This window comes from Pleurodeles waltl, chromosome 5 (genome assembly GCF_031143425.1).
Source record: "Pleurodeles waltl isolate 20211129_DDA chromosome 5, aPleWal1.hap1.20221129, whole genome shotgun sequence".
In the NCBI taxonomy this organism is placed as follows: domain Eukaryota; kingdom Metazoa; phylum Chordata; class Amphibia; order Caudata; family Salamandridae; genus Pleurodeles; species Pleurodeles waltl.
Window position 1 is genome coordinate 10480645 of NC_090444.1, and position 25821 is coordinate 10506465.

At 46.9% G+C, this 25821-nt stretch overlaps 1 pseudogene; it reads right to left on the reverse strand.

Moving 5' to 3' along the window:
- On the reverse strand, positions 1 to 25821 carry LOC138295255 (zinc finger protein 850-like; annotated as a pseudogene).

Genomic DNA, 25821 nt, shown 5'->3' on the forward strand with positions numbered 1-25821 from the left:
TAGCTGTAGGTGAGCAGTCAAGGCTTATCTAGGAGACATGCAAAGCTCATTCAATACCTCTGTAGTCACACAGTACTCACGCACATGAAAGGAAATACTCAGTGTTACAAAAATAAAGGTACTTTAATTTGGTGACACAAATGCCAATAATATCATAGAGACTATACTACCTTAGGAGGTAAGTAATACACAAATTATGGACACTAGTCTGCAAAAACATCTGTGAAAACAGTGCAATTAGTGAAAATTACAATGCTTTGGAAAGGGCCTAGGAGGAACACAAACCATATACTAAGACAGTGGAATGCGAATGTCGGTTTCCCACCTAGGCAAGTGTAGTGTGTAGAGGGTCACTGGGAGTACTAGAAAACATCGAAGGTAAGTACTAGAACCCAACCTAGTGCCCAGGAAAGCAGGAGTAAAACACAGTAACTTTCCCAGTACACACAGAAACACAAGATAAAAAATTATGCAAGAACCAGAAGAGACTGCAAGACACCAACAGTGGATTCCTGGACCTGAGGACCTGTGAAAGAGGGGGACCAAGTCCAAGAAGCACAGAAGAGTCCAGGGAGAACAAGAGCCCCTGCTAACCCAGATGAAGGTGCAAAAGAAGAACCACCGGTGAAGAAGAACAGTGAGTTGCACCCAAGAAGAATGCGCCAGGTTCCAGGTTGGTGCAAGTGATGTCTTATACCAGAGGGAGGATTGCAGTCTGGTTTGTGTCACTGAAGTCCGCCAACAAGCCTTGGCATACACAAAGTTCGCAGTTAGCGGAAAATAGCACTGCCGAGACCTGGAAGGATCAGGTGGGCTCTACCCAGGAGGTGGAGTCAAAAGGGGCTCTCAGCAACTGAGAGAGTCCACAGAAGACCAGGCAGCGTGCAATTGAGTCCCACAGCACGGGGACAAAGGAGAAGCAAAAGGAGGCCCATGCAGCACTACGACAAAGGTTCCCACGCCACCGGAGAACCACTCAGGAAGACGTATGTTGCAGTATAGAGTGCTGGGGTGGAAGCTGCATGGAGCACGAACAACTTTGTGGAAGGATGCCAACAAGCCTTGGCAACTGCAAAGCATGGGGTACATGGGGGGGTACTGTCTTGCGTGGGGAGGCAAGCTCTTACCTCCACCAAAGTTGGACAATAGGACGTCAGGACCACTTCAGTCCACCACCTGTGATGCAGGATCCACGCAGCTCAGTAGGAGAGGGGATCCACGCACCCGTCGTAATTGAAGTAGGTGCCTGCAGAAGCAGGGGAGTGACTCCTTCTGGTGAAGGCTAAAGACAGGCTGTCCTCTGAGGATGCACACCCAGGAAACAGTTGCTGGCAAGAGCTGAAGATACAATGTTGCAGAAGTCATCCCTGCTTCTCTGTTGCAGTTGTAGAGTTCTTGGAGGGTCCAGATCCAAGTTTAGACCAAAAGTCTAAGTTTACAACTTTTAAGTATTCACAAAGGTAAGTTACGAGTAGTATCTTTACATCCACACTCAGGACTGAATGTCCCCACTCGGGACTGAAATCCACCCTGAGTGCAGAGATTCTACTCCAGTTGAGGAGAGTACAATCCGGGCACGGATTGGCATCTCTGCACAGTGGAGATTCTGTCCTGAGTGCAGACGTAAGATACTACTAGTAACTTACCTTTGTAAATAACGAAAAGTCGTAAACTTAGACTTTTGGTCTAAACTTGGACCAAAAGTGCAAATTTACCTTTGTGAATCGGACCGAGTGTGTTTATGGTTTAGACGTGGTATTGCGCTTATATATGTAACCAACACAATCTTTTCCTCAGTACAGTGATCTGATTCTTTTGGGTCATGTTCGCACTTTATGAAACCCTCTAAATAAAATTGAAGAAATAACTATAGAAAAGATCGCAACTGAATCAATTTCTTCCACATTCAGATCATTTCATGACACCAAAGGGGGTACTAGACCATTTACTCACATTAGAAGAAACTAAAGGGGTACACAACCAGGTACTCACATTTTATGTGGCTAAGGGGTGGGTACACATTGCTGACATTTCTACTCCATCTCCATGGCGTCTTAACATAAATTTGCTGTTTGAGTCATCTCATTAACCCCCTCCTATTTTTCCCCAATGGTGGCCACAGAGTTTATCATTTTGGAGCAAGGCTCGTGGAGTGATAAAACCTTTGCTTTGTCTTTCCCAATTCAGGAAAACAGATTTATTTGTTTGTTTTGTTTCTACTGTGCAGGCATAGCCTGAATGGACATTAGAGAGCGTTAAAAACCTAAGAAACTATTTACACTGTATGGTATAAAAATGGTTACAGTGTTCAAACATCTAAGATTGCAGTCAGTACTTTCAGCAGATATTCATTATATTACAGATCAGCACGTTAAGAAAATATACTGTACAGAAGCAGGAAGAGTACAATTGTTGCCTACACGTGATATAGGAGATTGTAATCACTGCTCTAAGTAGAGGCCTCTTATTCACAGTTTGTCCAGCAAACTGTCCTGCAAAGTCTGTACAAATGGTGGCAGCTCCTGTTCCACAAGAAACCATAAACCTGATGCACACATCCTTCGGGGGCTACAATCCTCTAAGGCCAGTGGCATCCGACTTCCAACCAACCCCAAAACTCCACTTGTCCTCCCCCAGACAGTGTTGTTAATAAAAGAAATAAAATGTCAACGATAAACAGTAAGAACATAAGATACTAGATAACACACAATGTCCCCAAAACTGTGGATACGAGCCCTAGAGGGTCTTGCAGAACAAATCCTACATAAATTAGTAAATAGGCAGAGCCAGATCTCATCATTAAGAAGCCAAAATAGTCCTTATACCACAGTAGACTGGGAAAAGGCAAAGAAATCTGGCTGTTGCTTTGTGTAACATCTGCATTCTGTCGAAGTTTCATGCTCTCTGGAGTTTGCACATTGTCACCTTGGAAAGGGAAAAGTTGTCCTGGGATCTTTCTGTTCCTTTGTTTCACATTTTGTTCAGGTATTTCATTCCCCCTATATCCGTGTGCAGGTGTGGATTTTTGTTGACGTAGCAACTGATGACTGTTTCAAATGAAAGACTTTCCAATCAGTACATCTTAAACCCTGGTAGTCTTTTCATGCCTCAGAGTGTCTGGTAGGAAATGCTCTTTCACATTTAGAATATTGGAATGGCTTCTCCCTAGTGTATTCTTTCTGATCAATAGTAAGCTATTTCTTTGTAAAGAATGACTTGTCACACTGAAGACAGATACAGTTTCTCCCTGGAATGCATGTAGACACATTAGGTTCCTCCTGTAAAAAAATGTTTTGCAGGAAAAGGTTGTATCTGCCAATATGACTCTCTGATCAGCACCTGGTCACATTGATTGCATCAGTTACTTCCCAGCGTGGATTTTCAGACGTTGCATGAATAGTCCCTTTGTAATGATTGCTTAGTCACATTCAGTATATTCCTATGGGGTCGCTCCTGTGTGGGGGACAAATATCCCACTAGTAATGGCTTTCCAAATTTGTATTAACTTTGCAAAGGATGCCTTGCCACATTGAGTGCAGTGATATGCATTCTCCATCATCATGACTTTCGCCTTTATCTTGACTTACTGTTGTATCAGCAGGGCCCTGCAGATAAATAAATTGTCACATTCAGTACATTTATATGGTTCTTCCCCAGGGTGGAGTGTCTGATGGTACATTGGCTGTGCCCTTCTTATAAATGCCTTGTCACTTTCTGTACATTCATATGGTTACTTCATTAAGTACACTTTGGCATTCTACAGGAACTCACCCCAGGTTCTGTCATGCCACCACGGACTTCATCGCCCGCTCGCAACAGCCTCTGAACACAACATATTCTTAGCAGATCTCAACTTCCACACGGACAACCTTAAAGACGACAGCACTGACAACCTTATAGATGGCATGAGCAACATCGGCCTCCACAAACTCGTTACTGACCAAACACACATCACAAGGCACACGTTTGACCCCATCTTCACCTCCAGTGAAAGAATCAATTAACGTCACATCACAGAACTCACCTGGACCAACCACTCCATCGTCCACTTCATCATCACAGAGCACAACACCACGGAAACCAAAGCCAAACCACGCAAGGCACCTCAGCACAACTGGAAGACTGTCTCAGAGGATAACTGAAACAACACACTTCATGCCAACCGGCTGAACATAGTTCCCGACCTGAAACAGGCCATCAGGAATTCCTCGGACTGGATCACAGACTGCGTTGACGGTCACCCCCACCAAGTCAACCAAGATCTGAAGATCCTTAAAGACTGTCAACTGGTTTACCCTGTAAATTCAGAAATCTAAATGAGAATGTCATTGGCTAGAAAGAAGATGGTGCACCAGTAAGGATCCAGAGCAGTACACCTCATTCAGGACATCGATCAACCAGTACCACCTTCTCCTTAAAGAAGCAAAGAAAAGCGCACTCACACGCCACATAGGGAACCAGCTCAATCCGCAGCAAGGCGCTCTTTTCCATCATTATGGAATTCAGCAACCAGGTGGCCACTGAGAATATCATCAATCCCTACCAGGATCTGTACGACACACTCACTGACTACTTTCACAACAAGATCATAGTCATCTACAGGGGCACCGAACCTCAGCTCTCTGCCAATGACAGCCTCAACAGCCTCACACACTCTGACACTAACCCTGATCTCAGACTCACTACCTGGAACCTCCTCTCCATGAAAGATACCACCCCCATCATGAACTCCATGCACTCTGGGGCACCCACCGAATCATGCCCCATCTTATCTTCAACCTCAGGAGCAAGACGATCAGCTAGATCACAAACTTCCTGACCACATCCATTGCCATGGCCTCCTTCGTGGAACAGTGGAAACACAAAGAAGTGAAACCCCTCCTGAAAAACCCTTTGGCAGACCCAGAACAACTGAGGAACTATCGACCGATATCTGCTCTCGTTCCCAGCCAAAGTCCTCAAGACGACGATCAACAGTCAGTTGACTAGACACCTGGAGCACAACAACCTCCTGAACTCCTCCCAATCCAGTTTTCAAACCAATCACAGCACTAATACCGTCCTGATAGCAGCTGATGACAACAGAGCCCTCTTGAGCCTTGGTGAGACTGCAGCCCTCATCCTCCTCGACCTCTCGGACACCTCCGACACGGTCTCTCACCAGATCCTGATTAACTGACCCCACCACATCAGAATCAAAGGAGATGCCCTCAAATGGATCACCTCCTACCTTCAATTCTGATAATCTGATTCCCTTCCTACTCCTTGAAGCCCAAGAACATCATCTGTGGCATCCCACAAAGATCCTTCCTCAGTTCTACCCTCTTCAACACTTGCATGACCCATACCCCCCAGCCAACATCATCAAATCACCCGGGCTGAAGATCATCTCCTATGCCGACATCACCCACCTCATTCATTCTTTGTCAGAAACCTCACCACCTCCAGAGGCAACTTCCATAGGTGCATGGCCAATGTCGCCGATTGGCTGAAGCGCAACTGCCTCAAACTGAACACAGACAAGACGGAAGTCTTCATCTTCGGTAACTACGTCTCTCCTTGAAGCGACACATGGTGCCTGGCAGATATTGGACCCTCCCCCACCCCTATCAACCACACCTGTAACATCAGCATTGTCCTGGACAACAAGCTCTCCATTAAGAAGCAAATCAACACAATCTCCACCGCCTGCTTCCTCATACTGCACATGCTTGGCAAGATCGTCAGATGGCTCCCCGCCAGCACCAGACAAATAATCACCCAGGCCCTTGTGATCAGCGGGTTTGACTACAAGAAACTAGCTTATTCTTCCTGCAGAAGACTTTATACCATTCTGTGCATACTTAGGATTTCTCTCCATGTGGATTGTCTGATGTTGCTTTGGCCCTCCATTCGTTATAAATGTTTTGTGAGATTCAATACATTGATATGGTCTCTTCACAGTGTGGACTTTCTGATGTTGTTTTAGGTTCCCATTTATTCTAAATGCCTTATCAAATTCAGAACAGTTAAATGGTCTTTGTATAGTGTGGACTTTCTGATGTCGCTTTAGCATTCCATTTGCAATAAATGCTTTGTCACATTCTGTACATTGATATGGTTTCCCCCCCAATGTGGATTTCCTGATGTCGCTTTAGACTTCCATTAGTTAAAAATGCTTTGTCACATTCTGTACATTCATAGGGTTTCTCCCCAGTGTGGATTTTCCGGTGTTGCTTTAGCTTCCAATTTCTAATAAATGCTTTGTCACATTGTGTACATTGATATGGTTTCTCCCCAGTGTGGATTTTCTGATGTCGCTTTAGATTTTCATTAGTTAAAAATGCTTTCTCACATTCTGTACATTGATATGGTCTCTCGCCTGTGTGGTCTTTCTGATGTCGCTTTAGTTCACCATTTGTTCCAAATGCCTTGCCACATTCAGAGCAGTTACATGGTCTCTCTCTAGTGTGGATTTTCTGATGTCGCATTATCTCTCCATTTGTTATAAATCCCTTGTCACATTGTGTACATTGATATGGTTTCTCCCCAGTGTGGATTATCTGATGGTTCTTTAGCTCCAAATTTCTAATAAATGCTTTGTCACATTCTGTACATTGATATGGTCCCTCCCCAGTGTGGATTTTCTGATGTTGCTTTAGCTCTACATTTGTTTTAAATGCCTTGTCACATTCAGAGCATTCATAGGGTTTCTCCGCAGTGTGGATTTCCTGATGCCACTTTAGCTTCCAATTTCTAATAAATCCCTTGTCACATTCTGTGCATTGATATGGTTTCTCCCCAGTGTGGATTTTCTGATGTCGCTTTAGACCTCCATTTGTAATAAATCCCTTGGCACATTCTGTACATTGATATGGTTTCTCCCCAGTGTGGACTTTCTGATGTTGCTTTAGCTCTCAATTTGTAACAAATGCTTTGTCACATTCTGTACATTGATGTGGTTTCTCCCCAGTGTGGATTTTCCGGTGTTGCTTTAGGTTCCAATTTGTAACAAATGCTTTGTCACATTCTGTACATTGATATGGTTTCTCCCCAGTGTGGATTTTCTGATGTTGTTTTAGATTTCCATTAGTTAAAAATGCTTTCGTACATTCTGTACATTGATATGATTTCTCCCCAGTGTGGATTTTCTGATGTTTTTTTAGGTACCCATTTGTTCTAAATGCCTTGCCACATTCAGAGCAGTTAAATGGTCTCTCTCTAGTGTGGATTTTCTGATGTCGCATTAGCTCTCCATTTGTTATAAATCCCTTGTCACATTGTGTACATTGATATGGTTTCTCCCCAGTGTGGATTTTCTGATGTTGCTTTAGATTTCCATTAGTTAAAAATGCTTTCTCACATTCTGTGCATTGATATAGTTTCGCCTCAGTGTGGATTTTCTGATGTTGCTTTAGCTCTCTATTTGTTATAAATGCTTTGTCACATTCTGTACATTGATATAGTCCCTCCCCAGTGTGGATTTTCTGATGTTGTTTTACATTTCCATTAGTTAAAAATGCTTTCAGACATTCTGTACGTTGGTATGATTTCTCCCCAGTGTGGATTTTCTGATGTTGTTTTAGATTTCCATTAGTTAAAAATGCTTTCGCACATTCTGTACATTGATATGATTTCTCCCCAGTGTGGATTTTCTGATGTTGTTTTAGGTTCCTATTTGTTCTAAATGCCTTGCCACATTCAGAGCAGCGAAATGGTCTCTCTCTAGTGTGGATTATCTGATGTCGCATTAGCTCTCCATTTGTTATAAATCCCTTGTCACATTCTGTACATGGATATGGTTTCTCCCCAGTGTGGACTTTCTGATGTTGCTTTAGCTCCCAATTTGTAATAAATTCTTTGTCACATTCTGTACATTGATATGGTTTCTCCCCAGTGTGGATTTTCTGATGTCGCTTTAGACCTCCATTTGTAATAAATGCTTTGTCACATTCTGTACATTGATATGGTTTCTCCCCAGTGTGGACTTTCTGATGTTGCTTTAGCTCCCAATTTGTAATAAATTCTTTGTCACATTCTGTACATTGATATGGTTTCTCCCCAGTGTGGATTTTCTGATGTTGCTGTAGCTCCCCATTTGTTATAAATGCTTTGTCACATTCTGTACATTGGTATAGTCCCTCCCCAGTGTGGATTTTCTGATGTTGCTTTAGATTTCCATTAGTTATAAATCCCTTTTCACATTCTGTACATTGATATGGTTTCTCCCCAGTGTGGATTTTCTGATGTCGTTTTAGCTCTCCATTTGTTTTAAATGCCTTGTCACATTCTGTACATTGATATGGTTTCTCCCCAGTGTGGATTTTCTGATGTTGCTTTAGATTTCCATTTGTTATAAATGCCTTGTCACACTCGGTGCATTCATAGGGTCTCTCCCCAGTGTGGATTTTCTGGTGTTGTGATACTTGTCGATTGGTAGTAAACACCTTGTCGCATTCTGTGCATTTGTACAGTTTTTCACCAGTGTGAATGTGTTGATGAGGCTTTAGCGTCTGCTTCCTTCTGAACACTTTATTACATTCTGTACATTCATACGGGTCCTCACCAGTGTGGATTCGTTGATGAAGCTTCAGAGTTTGCTTCAATCCGAACACTTTATTACATTCTGTACATGTATGTGGTTTCTTCTCTACGTGGACACTCTGATGCTGCATTAGGTCTTTCATTACAACAAACACCTTTCCACACTCAGTCCATCGATATGGTGTTTCTCCAGTATGAAGTTTCTGATGTCTCTCTTGCTCTTTCTCTGCCTAATAAATGTGTTGCCACATTCTAGATATTCATACGGTTTCGCTCCTGTGTGTTCTTTCTGATACCAGGTTAGCTTTTCCTTCGTAATCTGCACCTCATCAGACTTGCTTCAGTAGGTGAGTGTGTCAGGTCTTCAGTGTAAATTGTCTGATGTCTAAGAGCTAAGTGCAGACCTCATTGGACAGTTTGGGTTTTCTGCTGTGGAAGACGACTTTGGCGAGGCATTAGCCTTGAAGGGAAGAGATTTCGAGGTATTCTGTTTGTACATCACTTCCTACATATGTAAAGCTTAATGTCTTTAAGTTTTCATTTATTACTGTATTTATTTCACCTGTTACAATAAGAAAAAGAAACACTGAATAAGCTTAAATGCAGAATCCACCACAAAAATCCATTGGCATTTAATGAGATATTTAATTGTCCATATAGACAAGTACACTGAAAAAATTCTAGATTACACTTTCAATGTAAAGATGCAAAAGGCAGAGAGTAAGGGCATACGATCCTTTTGTGATCTCCTTCTAGCGAGGAGTGTGGACTCAAGGAGTAACCAAGACACCAGAGAAGGTTCAATGTTCAGTGAGTAAGACCCTCTCCCCAACACGCTAAAATGTTAAATCCATAGCGACAAGATGTCTCCCTTCTTATCAATGGAATGCTTCCTATTATCACACGGCCTAACACATAATACAAGATGGAGCCTTTGCAGTGAATGGACCATGCAACAGAGAGCAATAATGGCAGGAAACATAAGCAACTGCTGCAAGGGAGCCCTTTATACTATCAGAGAGCCTGGGATAGGACCCGGGCAGGTAATCTGAGCATCTTCTACATAGTGTAACTCCAGAGATCTGAGGCTCTGAGCAGAGCTACACAAGGAAAAGGAGGTTTACAACCATTTTAAGCACACATTGGGAAAGTAAATAACATCAGATAAAAGAAAAACAAAAAGGTGCATTGATGTGGATACTGTTGAATCCTCCAGTAGGCATTCAGATGTTTCTCCACAAATGTGCACACCTGCAGAATGACACAAGCACCACTTTCCGTTTTTTGTCTGAAGTTAGGCAAGCCCTTTTATTTTGTAAAAATTACATGTACAACATACGCAAATGGGCTTTCAGCTCTCCATCCATTGGTCTGCTGTTGTGCCATTTACATTTTGCTTCCGCCTGTAGGAAAGTACCATCTTGCCTGGCATGTTACCCCCATTTTTCACTGTATATATGTTGTTTTAGTTGTATGTGTCACTGGGACCCTGGTAACCCAGGGCCCCAGTGCTCATAAGTGTGCCTGAATGTGTTACCTGTGTAGTGACTAACTGTCTCACTGAGGCTCTGCTAATCAGAACCTCAGTGGTTATGCTCTCTCATTTCTTTCCAAATTGTCACTAACAGGCTAGTGACCATTTTTACCAATTTACATTGGCTTACTGGAACACCCTTATAATTCCCTAGTATATGGTACTGAGGTACCCAGGGTATTGGGGTTCCAGGAGATCCCTATGGGCTGCAGCATTTCTATTGCCACCCATAGGGAGCTCTGACAATTCTTACACAGGCCTGCCACTGCAGCCTGAGTGAAATAACGTCCACGTTATTTCACAGCCATTTTACACTGCACTTAAGTAACTTATAAGTCACCTATATGTCTAACCTTTACCTGGTAAAGGTTAGGTGCAAAGTTACTTAGTGTGAGGGCACCCTGGCACTAGCCAAGGTGCCCCCACATTGTTCAGAGCCAATTCACTGAACTTTGTGAGTGCGGGGACACCATTACACGCGTGCACTACATATAGGTCACTACCTATATGTAGCTTCACCATGGTAACTCCGAATATGGCCATGTAACATGTCAATGATCATGGAATTGCCCCCTCTATGCCATCCTGGCATTGTTGGTACAATTCCATGATCCCAGTGGTCTGTAGCACAGACCCTGGTACTGCCAGACTGCCCTTCCTGGGGTTTCACTGCAGCTGCTGCTGCTGCCAACCCCTCAGACAGGCAGCTGCCCTCCTGGGGTCCAGCCAGGCCTGGCCCAGGATGGCAGAACAAAGAACTTCCTCTGAGAGAGGGTGTGACACCCTCTCCCTTTGGAAAATGGTGTGAAGGCAGGGGAGGAGTAGCCTCCCCCAGCCTCTGGAAATGCTTTGTTGGGCACAGATGTGCCCAATTCTGCATAAGCCAGTCTACACCGGTTCAGGGACCCCTTAGCCCCTGCTCTGGCGCGAAACTGGACAAAGGAAAGGGGAGTGACCACTCCCCTGACCTGCACCTCCCCTGGGAGGTGTCCAGAGCTCCTCCAGTGTGCTCCAGACCTCTGCCATCTTGGAAACAGAGGTGCTGCTGGCACACTGGACTGCTCTGAGTGGCCAGTGCCACCAGGTGACGTCAGAGACTCCAGCTGATAGGCTCCTTCAGGTGTTAGTAGCCTTTCCTCTCTCCTAGGTAGCCAAACCCTCTTTTCTGGCTATTTAGGGTCTCTGTCTCTGGGGAAACTTTAGATAACGAATGCATGAGCTCAGCCGAGTTCCTCTGCATCTCTCTCTTCACCTTCTGATAAGGAAACGACCGCTGACCGCGCTGGAAGCCTGCAAACCTGCAACATAGTAGCAAAGACGACTACTGCAACTCTGTAACGCTGATCCTGCCGCCTTCTCGACTGTTTTCCTGCTTGTGCATGCTGTGGGGGTAGTCTGCCTCCTCTCTGCACCAGAAGCTCCGAAGAAATCTCCCGTGGGTCGACGGAATCTTCCCCCTGCAACCGCAGGCACCAAAAAGCTGCATTACCGGTCCCTTGGGTCTCCTCTCAGCACGACGAGCGAGGTCCCTCGAATCCAGCGACGCTGTCCAAGTGACCCCCACAGTCCAGTGACTCTTCAGCCCAAGTTTGGTGGAGGTAAGTCCTTGCCTCACCTCGCTGGGCTGCATTGCTGGGAACCGCGACTTTGCAGCTACTCCGGCCCCTGTGCACTTCCGGCGGAAATCCTTCGTGCACAGCCAAGCCTGGATCCACGGCACTCTAACCTGCATTGCACGACTTTCTAAGTTGGTCTCCGGCGACGTGGGACTCCTTTGTGCAACTTCGGCGAGCACCGTTTCACGTATCCTCGTAGTGCCTGTTTCTGGCACTTCTCCGGGTGCTACCTGCTTCAGTGAGGGCTCTTTGTCTTGCTCGACGTCCCCTCTCTCTTCAGGTCCAATTTGCGACCTCCTGGGCCCCAGCAGCGTCCAAAAACGCCAAACGCACGATTTGCGTGTAGCAAGGCTTGTTGGCGCCCTTCCGGCGAGAAAACACTTCTGCACGACTCTCCAAGGCGAGAGGGATCCGTCCACCAAAGGGGAAGTCTCTAGCCCTTTTCGTTCCTGCAGAAACCTCAGCTTCTTCTGTCCAGTCGAAGCTTCTTTGCACCCGCAGCTGGCATTTCCTGGGCATCTGCCCATCTCCGACTTGCTTGTGACTTTTGGACTTGGTCCCCTTGTTCCACAGGTACCCTAGATTGCAAATCCACAGTTGTTGCATTGCTGGTTTGTGTCTTTCCTGCATTATTCCTCTAACACGACTACTTTGTCCTTAGGGGAACTTTAGTGCACTTTGCACTCACTTTTCAGGGTCTTGGGGAGGGTTATTTTGCTAACTCTCACTATTTTCTAATAGTCCCAGCGACCCTCTACAAGGTCACATAGGTTTGGGGTCCATTCGTGGTTTGCATTCCACTTTTGGAGTATATGGTTTGTGTTGCCCCTATCCCTATGTTTCCCCATTGCATCCTATTGTAACTATACATTGTTTGCACTGTTTTCTAAGACTATACTGCATATTTTTGCTATTGTGTATATATATCTTGTGTATATTTCCTATCCTCTCACTGAGGGTACACTCTAAGATACTTTGGCATATTGTCATAAAAATAAAGTACCTTTATTTTTAGTATAACTGTGTATTGTGTTTTCTTATGATATTGTGCATATGACACTAAGTGGTACTGTAGTAGCTTCACACGTCTCCTAGTTCAGCCTAAGCTGCTCTGCTAAGCTACCATTATCTATCAGCCTAAGCTGCTAGACACCCTATACACTAATAAGGGATAACTGGGCCTGGTGCAAGGTGCAAGTACCCCTTGGTACTCACTACAAGCCAGTCCAGCCTCCTACATTGGTTGTGCAGTGGTGGGATAAGTGCTTGAGACTACTTACCACTCTTGTCATTGTACTTTTCATAAGAGAAAAATATACAAAACAAGGTCAGTGTATATACACATAGCCAAAAAGTTTTGCATTTCCTCTTTTCACTCTTTTCTAAGTGCTGAAAAGTATTTCTAAAACTTTCAAAAAGTTCTTAAAAGTTTAAAAAGTTTTTTTCTGTCTTTCCAAAAAGTTCTGAAAACTTTTTTCTCTTTTTCTATCACTTTAACTCTCTCTAAAAAATGTCTGGCACAGGAAAAAATGTTGAACTGTCCAAACTTGCATATGATCACCTTAGCTGGGAAGGAGCAAGGAGTCTCTGCATAGAGAGAGGTTTGAGTGTAGGGAAGAATCCTTCCTTAGAACTGTTAATTAATATGCTTAGAGTACAGGATAAGGCCATAAGTGCCCAATCTGTAGAAAAAGTAGCTAATGGTTCTCAATCTGATCCAGGGACTCCCCCAGGAAAAGGTTCAGGAAAGAAACTTCTCAGCCTGCCCATTACTAGACAGTCTAGCATAGTTGGTACAGAGGTTGAATCACACCATACTAATGGTGTGCTCTCACATTATACTGGTAGCCAAGCTGTTAGGGTGCCCTCTGTAAGGGACAGGTCTCCTTCTGTTCATTCCCATCATACCTCTGTATCTAGAAATGTCCCTCCCACCCACCCTGCTGACAGATTGTTAGAAAGGGAGCTCAATAGATTGAGAGTGGAACAAACCAGACTGAAGCTCAAGAAGCAACAGCTGGATTTGGATAGACAGTCTTTAGAAGTAGAGAGGGAAAGACAGAAGTTGGGTTTAGAAACCCATGGTGGCAGCAGCAGTATTCCCCATAGTCATCCTGCAAAAGAGCATGATTCCAGGAATCTGCACAAGATAGTTCCCCCTTATAAGGAGGGGGATGACATTAACAAGTGGTTTGCTGCACTTGAGAGGGCCTGTGCTGTACAGGATGTCCCTCAAAAGCAGTGGGCTGCTATCCTATGGCTATCATTTACTGGAAAAGGTAGGGATAGGCTCCTTACTGTAAAAGAAAATGATGCTAATAATTTCCAAGTTCTTAAGAATGCACTCCTGGATGGTTATGGCTTAACCACTGAACAGTACAGGATAAAGTTCAGAGAGACCAAAAAGGAGTCTTCACAAGACTGGGTTGATTTCATTGACCAGGCAGTGAAGGCCTTGGAGGGGTGGTTACATGGCAGTAAAGTTACAGATTATGACAGCCTGTATAACTTGATCCTGAGAGAGCATATTCTTAATAATTTTGTGTCTGATTTGTTGCACCAGTACTTGATGGACTCTGATCTGACCTCTCCCCAAGAATTGGGAAAGAAGGCAGACAAATGGGTCAGAACAAGAGTGAACAGAAAAGTTCATACAGGGGGTGACAAAGATGGCAACAAAAAGAAGGATGGTAAGTCTTCTGACAAGGGTGGGGACAAATCTAAAAATGAGTCTTCATCAGGCCCACAAAAACACTCTGGTGGGGGTGGTGGGTCCAAATCCTCCTTTAATCAGAACAAGGAAAAGAAACCATGGTGCTATTTATGTAAAATAAAAGGCCATTGGACAACAGATCCCAGTTGTCCAAAGAAAGGCACCACAGCTCCTACCACTACAACCCCTACTGCTACACCTAGTGTCCCTACTAATAGCAGTGGTGGTGGGAGCAAACCTACTAATAGCCAATCCAAGGGAGTAGCTGGGCTCACTTTTGGTAATTTAGTTGGGGTTGGTCTGATTAGGGAGACCACAGAGGCTACTTTAGTCTCTGAAGGGGCTATTGACTTAGCCACTTTGGTTGCTTGCCCCCATAACTTGGAGAAGTACAAGCAACTAACCCTAATAAATGGTGTTGAGGTCCAGGCCTACAGGGACACAGGTGCCAGTGTCACAATGGTGATTGAGAAACTGGTGCACCCTGAACAACACATACTTGGACACCAGTACCAAGTAACCGATGCTCACAACATAACACAAAGCCACCCCATGGCTGTTGTAAATCTCAACTGGGGGGGGGGTAACTGGTCCAAAGAAAGTTGTGGTAGCTTCAGATTTACCTGTAGACTGTCTATTAGGGAATGATTTGGAGACATCAGCTTGGTCAGATGTGGAGTTGGAGGCCCATGCAGCAATGCTGGGCATTCCAGGGCATATTTTTGCTTTGACAAGGGCTCAGGCCAAAAAGCAAAAAGGACAGGGAAGCTTGGATCCTGGAACAATGGACCAAGTGCTCCCTAAAGCTAGGGCTAGTAGAAGCAAACCACTTCCTACTATCCCTCCCTCTACAGTGGATTCTACTTCTGAGGAAGAAGAATTCCCTCCCTGTGCAGAACCTACACCAGAGGAGCTGGAAGCAGACACTGCTGAGCTTTTGGGTGAAGGGGGGCCTGCCAGAGAGGAGCTGAGTGTGGCACAGCAAACCTGTCCCACATTAGAGGGTCTCAGACAGCAAGCTGTCAAACAGGCTAATGGGGATGTCAGTGACTCTCACAGAGTTTACTGGGAGGACAACCTCTTGTACACTGAGCATAGGGATCCTAAACCTGGAGCTGCCAGGAGATTAGTGATTCCTCAGGAGTACAGAAAGTTCCTCCTAACACTGGCACATGACATTCCCTTAGCTGGGCACCTGGGTCAAATGAAAACTTGGGACAGATTGGTACCATTGTTTCATTGGCCTAGGATGTCTGAGGACACAAAGGAATTTTGTAAGTCCTGTGAAACCTGTCAAGCCAGTGGCAAGACAGGTGGCACTCCAAAGGCACCCCTTATCCCACTGCCTGTGGTTGGGGTTCCCTTTGAAAGGGTAGGGGTTGACATAGTTGGCCCCCTTGACCCTCCTACTGCTTCAGGCAATAGGTTTATCTTGGTGGTAGTGGACCATGCCACAAGATATCCTGAAGCTATTCCTTTAAGGACCACTACAGCTCCTGCAGTGGCAAAGGCCCTCCTGGGAATATTTTCCAGGGTGGGCTTCCCAAAGGAAGTAGTATCAGACAGAGGAAGCAATTTCATGTCTGCATACTTAAAGGCCATGTGGAAGGAGTGTGGTGTAACTTACAAGTTCACAGCACCCTATCATCCACAAACAAATGGACTGGTGGAGAGATTTAATAAAACTCTCAAAGGCATGATTATGGGTCTCCCTGAAAAACTCCGCAGGAGATGGGATATCCTTCTACCATGCCTCCTTTTTGCCTACAGGGAGGTACCCCAGAAAGGAGTGGGCTTCAGCCCCTTTGAACTTCTTTTTGGACACCCTGTTAGGGGTCCACTCACACTTGTAAAGGAGGGTTGGGAACAACCTTTAAAAGCTCCTAAGCAGGATATTGTGGATTATGTACTTGGCCTCAGATCAAGGATGGCTGAGTACATGAAAAAGGCCAGTAAAAACCTTCAGGCCAGCCAAGAGCTCCAGAAGCAATGGCATGATCAGAAGGCTGTTTTGGTTCAGTACCAACCAGGGCAGAAAGTGTGGGTCTTGGAGCCTGTGGCCCCAAGAGCACTCCAAGATAAATGGAGTGGACCCCACACAATTGTTGAAAAGAAGGGTGAAGTCACCTACTTGGTTGACTTAGGCACTGCCAGGAGTCCCCTTAGGGTGCTCCATGTCAACCGCCTGAAACCCTACTATGACAGGGCTGATCTCACCCTGCTCATGGCAACAGATGAGGGACAGGAAGAAGACAGTGATCCTCTACCTGATCTCTTCTCTTCCACAGAACAAGATGCTCTTGTGGAAGGTGTAGTTTTGGCTGATTGTCTTACTGCTGAGCAGAAAGATAATTGCATAAATCTCCTAGGACAATTTTCAGAACTCTTCTCTACTGTGCCAGGCACCACCTCTTGGTGTGAACACACTATAGATACTGGAGACAGTTTACCTGTCAAAAGTAAGATCTATAGGCAGCCTGACCATGTCAGGGACTGCATAAAGCAAGAAGTTCAGAAAATGTTGGAACTAGGAGTGGTTGAGCACTCTGACAGTCCATGGGCTTCTCCTGTGGTACTGGTACCAAAACCCAATTCTAAAGATGGAAAGAAGGAAATGAGGTTTTGTGTAGACTATAGAGGTCTCAACTTGGTAACCAAAACTGATGCTCACCCTATACCCAGGGCAGATGAGCTTATAGATACACTGGCATCGGCCAAGTATCTAAGCACTTTTGATTTGACTGCAGGGTATTGGCAGATCAAATTGTCAGAAGATGCTAAACCTAAGACTGCATTTTCTACCATTGGAGGACATTACCAGTTTACTGTAATGCCTTTTGGTTTGAAAAATGCACCTGCCACTTTTCAGAGGTTGGTGAACACAGTCCTGCAAGGGCTGGAAGCTTTCAGTGCAGCATATTTGGATGATATAGCTGTCTTTAGCTCCAGCTGAGATGATCACCTGGTCCACCTTTGGAAAGTTTTGGAGGCTCTGCAAAAGGCAGGCCTCACTATCAAGGCTTCAAAGTGCCAGATAGGGCAGGGTAAGGTGGTTTATCTGGGACACCTTGTTGGTGGGGAACAGATTGCACCACTTCAGGGGAAAATCCAAACTATTATTGATTGGGTTCCCCCTACCACTCAGACTCAGGTGAGAGCCTTCCTAGGCCTCACTGGGTATTACAGGAGGTTCATTAAGAACTATGGCTCCATTGCAGCCCCTCTTAATGACCTCACATCCAAGAAAATGCCTAAAAAGGTATTATGGACAGCAAACTGTCAGAAAGCTTTTGAGGAGCTGAAGCAGGCCATGTGCTCTGCACCTGTCCTGAAAAGCCCTTGTTACTCTAAAAAATTCTATGTCCAAACTGATGCATCTGAATTAGGAGTAGGGGCAGTCCTATCACAACTTAATTCTGAGGGCCAGGATCAACCTGTTGCTTTTATTAGTAGAAGGTTGACCCCTAGAGAAAAGCGTTGGTCTGCCATTGAGAGGGAGGCCTTTGCTGTGGTCTGGGCTCTGAAGAAGTTGAGGCCATACCTGTTTGGCACTCACTTCATTGTTCAGACAGACCACAAACCTCTACTTTGGCTAAAACAAATGAAAGGTGAAAATCCTAAATTGTTGAGGTGGTCCATATCCCTACAGGGAATGGACTATACAGTGGAACATAGACCTGGGAGTAGCCACTCCAATGCAGATGGACTCTCCAGATATTTCCACTTAGACAATGAAGACTCATCAGGTAATGGCTAGTCTTATTGTCCTTCGTTTGGGGGGGGGGGGTTGTGTAGGAAAGTACCATCTTGCCTGGCATGTTACCCCCCTTTTTCACTGTATATATGTTGTTTTAGTTGTATGTGTCACTGGGACCCTGGTAACCCAGGGCCCCAGTGCTCATAAGTGTGCCTGAATGTGTTACCTGTGTAGTGACTAACTGTCTCACTGAGGCTCTGCTAATCAGAACCTCAGTGGTTATGCTCTCTCATTTCTTTCCAAATTGTCACTGACAGGCTAGTGACCATTTTTACCAATTTACATTGGCTTACTGGAACACCCTTATAATTCCCTAGTATATGGTACTGAGGTACCCAGGGTATTGGGGTTCCAGGAGATCCCTATGGGCTGCAGCATTTCTTTTGCCACCCATAGGGAGCTCTGACAATTCTTACACAGGCCTGCCACTGCAGCCTGAGTGAAATAACGTCCACGTTATTTCACAGCCATTTTACACTGCACTTAAGTAACTTATAAGTCACCTATATGTCTAACCTTTACCTGGTAAAGGTTAGGTGCAAAGTTACTTAGTGTGAGGGCACCCTGGCACTAGCCAAGGTGCCCCCACATTGTTCAGAGCCAATTCACTGAACTTTGTGAGTGCGGGGACACCATTACACGCGTGCACTACATATAGGTCACTACCTATATGTAGCTTCACCATGGTAACTCCGAATATGGCCATGTAACATGTCAATGATCATAGAATTGCCCCCTCTATGCCATCGTAGCATTGTTGGTACAATTCCATGATCCCAGTGGTCTGTAGCACAGACCCTGGTACTGCCAGACTGCCCTTCCTGGGGTTTCACTGCAGCTGCTGCTGCTGCCAACCCCTCAGACAGGCAGCTGCCCTCCTGGGGTCCAGCCAGGCCTGGCCCAGGATGGCAGAACAAAGAACTTCCTCTGAGAGAGGGTGTGACACCCTCTCCCTTTGGAAAATGGTGTGAAGGCAGGGGAGGAGTAGCCTCCCCCAGCCTCTGGAAATGCTTTGTTGGGCACAGATGTGCCCAATTCTGCATAAGCCAGTCTACACCGGTTCAGGGACCCCTTAGCCCCTGCTCTGGCGCGAAACTGGACAAAGGAAAGGGGAGTGACCACTCCCCTGACCTGCACCTCCCCTGGGAGGTGTCCAGAGCTCCTCCAGTGTGCTCCAGACCTCTGCCATCTTGGAAACAGAGGTGCTGCTGGCACACTGGACTGCTCTGAGTGGCCAGTGCCACCAGGTGACGTCAGAGACTCCTGCTGATAGGCTCCTTCAGGTGTTAGTAGCCTTTCCTCTCTCCTAGGTAGCCAAACCCTCTTTTCTGGCTATTTAGGGTCTCTGTCTCTGGGGAAACTTTAGATAACGAATGCATGAGCTCAGCCGAGTTCCTCTGCATCTCTCTCTTCACCTTCTGATAAGGAAACGACCGCTGACCGCGCTGGAAGCCTGCAAACCTGCAACATAGTAGCAAAGACGACTACTGCAACTCTGTAACGCTGATCCTGCCGCCTTCTCGACTGTTTTCCTGCTTGTGCATGCTGTGGGGGTAGTCTGCCTCCTCTCTGCACCAGAAGCTCCGAAGAAATCTCCCGTGGGTCGACGGAATCTTCCCCCTGCAACCGCAGGCACCAAAAAGCTGCATTACCGGTCCCTTGGGTCTCCTCTCAGCACGACGAGCGAGGTCCCTCGAATCCAGCGACGCTGTCCAAGTGACCCCCACAGTCCAGTGACTCTTCAGCCCAAGTTTGGTGGAGGTAAGTCCTTGCCTCACCTCGCTGGGCTGCATTGCTGGGAACCGCGACTTTGCAGCTACTCCGGCCCCTGTGCACTTCCGGCGGAAATCCTTCGTGCACAGCCAAGCCTGGATCCACGGCACTCTAACCTGCATTGCACGACTTTCTAAGTTGGTCTCCGGCGACGTGGGACTCCTTTGTGCAACTTCGGCGAGCACCGTTTCACGCATCCTCGTAGTGCCTGTTTCTGGCACTTCTCCGGGTGCTACCTGCTTCAGTGAGGGCTCTTTGTCTTGCTCGACGTCCCCTCTCTCTTCAGGTCCAATTTGCGACCTCCTGGTCCCTCCTGGGCCCCAGCAGCGTCCAAAAACGCCAAACGCACGATTTGCGTGTAGCAAGGCTTGTTGGCGCCCTTCCGGTGGGAAAACACTTCTGCACGACTCTCCAAGGCGAGAGGGATCCGTCCACCAAAGGGGAAGTCTCTAGCCCTTTTCGTTCCTGCAGAAACCTCAGCTTCTTCTGTCCAGTCGAAGCTTCTTTGCACCCGCAGCTGGCATTTCCTGGGCATCTGCCCATCTCCGACTTGCTTGTGACTTTTGGACTTGGTCCCCTTGTTCCACAGGTACCCTAGATTGGAAATCCACAGTTGTTGCATTGCTGGTTTGTGTCTTTCCTGCATTATTCCTCTAACACGACTACTTTGTCCTTAGGGGAACTTTAGTGCACTTTGCACTCACTTTTCAGGGTCTTGGGGAGGGTTATTTTGCTAACTCTCACTATTTTCTAATAGTCCCAGCGACCCTCTACAAGGTCACATAGGTTTGGGGTCCATTCGTGGTTCGCATTCCACTTTTGGAGTATATGTTTTGTGTTGCCCCTATCCCTATGTTTCCCCATTGCATCCTATTGTAACTATACATTGTTTGCACTGTTTTCTAAGACTATACTGCATATTTTTGCTATTGTGTATATATATCTTGTGTATATTTCCTATCCTCTCACTGAGGGTACACTCTAAGATACTTTGGCATATTGTCATAAAAATAAAGTACCTTTATTTTTAGTATAACTGTGTATTGTGTTTTCTTATGATATTGTGCATATGACACTAAGTGGTACTGTAGTAGCTTCACACGTCTCCTAGTTCAGCCTAAGCTGCTCTGCTAAGCTACCATTATCTATCAGCCTAAGCTGCTAGACACCCTATACACTAATAAGGGATAACTGGGCCTGGTGCAAGGTGCAAGTACCCCTTGGTACTCACTACAAGCCAGTCCAGCCTCCTACACCGCCCACTACAGAATACGGCACGGGGTTCTGAGTCCGCCTACTTCAGCCACTGACTAACTTCACTTTGAGTGACTGCATTTTACTCTTCCAAAAGGAGGTAGTCCCTTCAGTGCCAGTGTTTTGGTTTGTACTTAATAATTACATTAGCGCTGCCTTTGTGTTTAGAGGCTCGTGTGATAGCAGGACGCTTTCTACCAACTCTTCACAGCAACAGGGCACATTCCACATTTATCAGTTCCTGACTCCTGACAATGATGCTGTAAATTCCTTTTGGAGCTGCCTTTGTGTATTCGATTGCTGCTATATTAGAGTTTATCAGAAGGTGTCCATTTGCATCTATTCTTTATAAAGTAAGTAACTTTTTAGAATGCACCCAGTGAAGTACATTTATACCTGCAATCCTGTATGTGTTTTAATTGAAGACTATTGCTGTGCTTGTAAACCAGCTAAATCTGTATGTCTCGCTAGTTTGCTTTCACTGCTTGTTTGTCGTGCTTCTATAGATATTTAACTATTATATTCAATGCAGTCAACCATCCAGCATTACTGGAGACACTCAATAACCGCACTGGTATCAATGGTAATATCCGGAGATCTTTCTCAACAAATATAAATCCACAGCCGTCTCTCGAAGCCTGCACCAGTTCCACAAGGAGTACCGCAAGGTTTAATCCTCTCTCCAGCTCCATTTAATCTCCCCTTTAGGCTGACCCTCACAGTTATTCTGACCCACTGTAATGATATTTGTGTTTTTACCACTGACTCCACGTTGCACTTAGCCGAGCAGCACACCGTCACATTAGTGACCACCAGCTTCATTTTGCTTATTGACTTTATTTTAGCATTAGCCACCGCCACGTTAAAAGCTGGAAGTTCCAGCCATGAGAGAGCTTAAATAAACACTGAATGTGGGGGGGTTATTTTGGAGGTCCCCACTAACCTGGTGTGGGGACTCACAGTTGACCTAGACAGAAAGAGTGTGTTGTGCTGAATGTTTTGGTGGTGGTCCCATTATCCCAGACCCACCACAGGCTGAGACATGATGAAAAATGGTTTGAAAAAAGAAAGAATCCCCCTCAAAGGATTATGGGGTGAGTTACGTTGACTGTAATGCTCAGAACAGCCCCTAAAGAACACAAAAAGGGCATTATCACATGAAAACAGAATGGCAGAAAATAATGCAGAGCAGCCACATATTTAGCCCTAGAGAGCGTAGAGCATTACACATTTTCAGGGCTAGCAGGCCTACTGCAATGATACTACGAATAAGACCCTTATTAAAGAATCTACTTTCAGCTGCAAAACAAAACTTCCAGCCATGAGATGGCTTAAAAAGACACAGAATGGTGGGAGGGGTTATTATTTTGACTCCCCACTAACTTAGTGTGGAGGCCCAGAGATGACCTAGACAGAAAGACCAGGTCGTGATGAATGGTTTGGGAGTGGTCCCATTGTCCTAGGACCACCACCGGCTCAGTTATGGGCAAAAATGTTTTCTAAAAGTAATGCCTTGCAAAGCATTATGGGCAGAGTTTCCCCGAGTGCAGTGAGTATTGTAGTATCGGCTATCGGGAGGCAGAGGGGAGCGAGGGGGAGAAAGCGTGGAGATGGATAAGAGGAAATGTGGGGGAGAGGAGGCAGAGGGGAAGAGAGAGAAGGGAAGGAGGAACAGAGGGGGAGAGGGGGCAGAGGGGAAGAGAGAGAAGGGAAGGAGGAACAGAGGGGGAGAGGGAGCTGTGGGAGGCAAAGGGAGCAGAAGGGACAGAGAGGGTAGAGGAAGGCAGAGTGGAGAGAGGGGACAGAGAGGAACAGAGGGGGAGACAGAGGGGAACAGAGAGGGAGAGAGGGGACAGAGAACAGAGGGGAACAGAGAGGGAGGCAGAGGGGACAGAGGGGAGAGAGGGGGCAGAGGGGAACAGAGAGGGAGAGAGAGGGGAACAGAGAGGGAGAGAGAGGGGAAAGTGGGAGGCAGAGGGAGCAGAAGGGGCACAGTGAACGGGGCCTATGTAGCCCAATGCTGCTACTCCTAGGAAGGAGGGGCAGGGGCAGAGTCAAGCAGGCAGTAAATGGAGATTTGTGCCCGGACCCTTCCGCAGAGGGGGTGGGCGCAGAATGTCTGCTCCTGCTAACTGCTTACTTTCTCTCTGAGTCCTCATGGGGGGCATTTTCAGGGAGCTGAAGCTCGACCTGGGGGCACTGGGGGGCTTTACTTGACACTAGTTACATTACACAAGGACACATTATTCATTTATTTTATGCACAGGGCAATTAAGTGATCTGCCCAGGATCACAGGATGTTGAGCCAGCGCCGAGACTGGATCCTGAATCCCCAGTTCTAAGTCACCAGCTCTGGCGAATTTTAAGCAAAGTTGTCAAAGGAGATTGTTAATGTGAGGAGCTGAGATTTCTTTCCATGGACTCGGTTACCTTCCTTCCCCCTGGAAACTGTCCAACAAACTGTGGATTAAACAAGCAGGGCTTTCATGCTGGCAAATCACAGGGTCCTGCGCCCACAAAGGGGATTTAAATGGCGTCGAGGCGCTATCTGCCGCTCTGTATAATAAAGGTTTATGTTGTTAAACTCCCACTGTTCAGGGAAGCTTCTGGAAGTGCAGATGTGGGGGGAGGAGGGGGGGTGGGTGGGGGGGCTGCTGAAATGCAGGTGACTCCGCTGCACTTCTAAAGTTTCTTCACTTCTCACCTTGCAGGGGCTCCGAGCTCAGGGGTACAACCCACAAAAGACTGATCCTGTAACCCACACACATTTCTAAATTCCAGCCCAATATGCTAAAAATAGCAGAAAGTCATTTATAAAACAGACCAATATTTACCAATCCACAACACCGGGAAAAATGTGGCCCCACTGTGCGTGACCCGGACCAACCTGCCCCTTCCCAGGACAGAGGTCACTTTTATACCAATATAGACCAGTGTCAGGGGTCACCGGCCTGAGACCCCCGGGAGGGGTCGGGGAGAAGGAAACCATTCACCGTTTTTATTCCACTAATTACACTGTAAACAGGAGGAGGGAGCAAAGCCCCTCACTCAGTGACTTCCCGGCTCCAACCCTCCCACCCCGATAACTCACCCGCAGCAGATCACACGGCGACAACTCACTCACCTGCAGCAGATCACACGGCCACAACTCACTCACCCGCAGAAGATCACACGGCGACAACTCACTCACCTGCAGCAGATCACACGGCGACAACTCACTCACCCGCAGCAGATCACGCGGCGACAACTCACTCACCCGCAGCAGATCACACAGCGACAACTCACTCACCTGCAGCTGATCACACGGCGGCAACTCACCCGCAGCAGATCACACGGCGACAACTCACTCACCTGCAGCAGATCACACGGCGACAACTCACTCACAGCAGATCACACGACGACAACTCACTCACCTGCAGCAGATCACACGGCGACAACTCACCTGCAGCAGATCACACGGTGACAACTCACCTGCAGCAGATCACACAGTGACAACTCACCTACAGCAGATCACACGGCGACAACTCACCTGCAGCAGATCACACGGCCACAACTCACCTGCAGCGGATCACACGGCCACAACTCACCTGCAGCGGATCACACGGCCACAACTCACCTGCAGCGGATCACACGGCCACAACTTCCTCACCTGCAGCGGATCACACGGCCACAACTCACCTGCAGCAGATCACACGGCGCGCTCCCTTCACACGGCACTTCTGGGTGATAATAATTCACTGTCTGTGTCCATTCGGGGCTTGTGTGGTCGCCCCCACCTCTGCCATTACCAGTGACCTCGGAAGTGCTTCATCCAGTGGGGGTGGTCAGCACCCCTCAATCACCCCCACCCCAGGGATGGTGAAAGGATGCAGGAGGGAGGGATAGGGGTGCTATCCTCTCTCTCCTCACACAATAAATGTGCCCCCACCCCTCCCCCGAGATCTGTGGTGCAGCCTCCTGTAGAGATGAGTGAAGTACCTCCCACACCTGGTGCTTGCACCCCCGTCCTGGCTGCACCCCCACACCTGGTGCTTGCACCCCTGTCCTGACTGCCCCCCTACACCTGGTGCTTGCACCCCTGTCCAGGCTGCATCCCTCGGACTACAGACAACTCTTCCCACCAACCCTGGGCCCTTCCCTTCTCCCGACGCCTCTTTCCTGCCCCCTCCCTGCAGACTCCTCCCACAACCACAAATTCCTGCGGGAGGGGCTGTTATTCTTTTCTCCCCCTCCCTCCCTCCCTCTAAGCACAGTCCAGAATCTGGACCTCGTCACCCCCAAATCTGACACAGCCTCGCCCCACGGCCATGTAAACCCTCCTCCTCTGATGAAATATTCCTCTTGTAAAGCGCTTCAGCACCTTTCGGTAATGTCAGCGCTATATGATTGTGCAAAAATGTATAAATAAAAAAATCCCTGTAACTCTTCCAGACCGCCCCCATTCGTGCCCCCTACGGACTCACCCTCCTGCCCCCTCCACAAATGCTTCAGTTGGGGGCTGTTAGAGTTATCGTTCCCCGGGGGCTCCTCTCTTCATATGTAGTGCTTCGCAGCGCTCTGCTGTGGGAGGGGCCATCTAGAGGGCTTGGGAGGGGGCAGGAGCCCCCACTGAGGCCTGGCTACCCGTGTCTGCATGGGGGTCTCTTGGAAC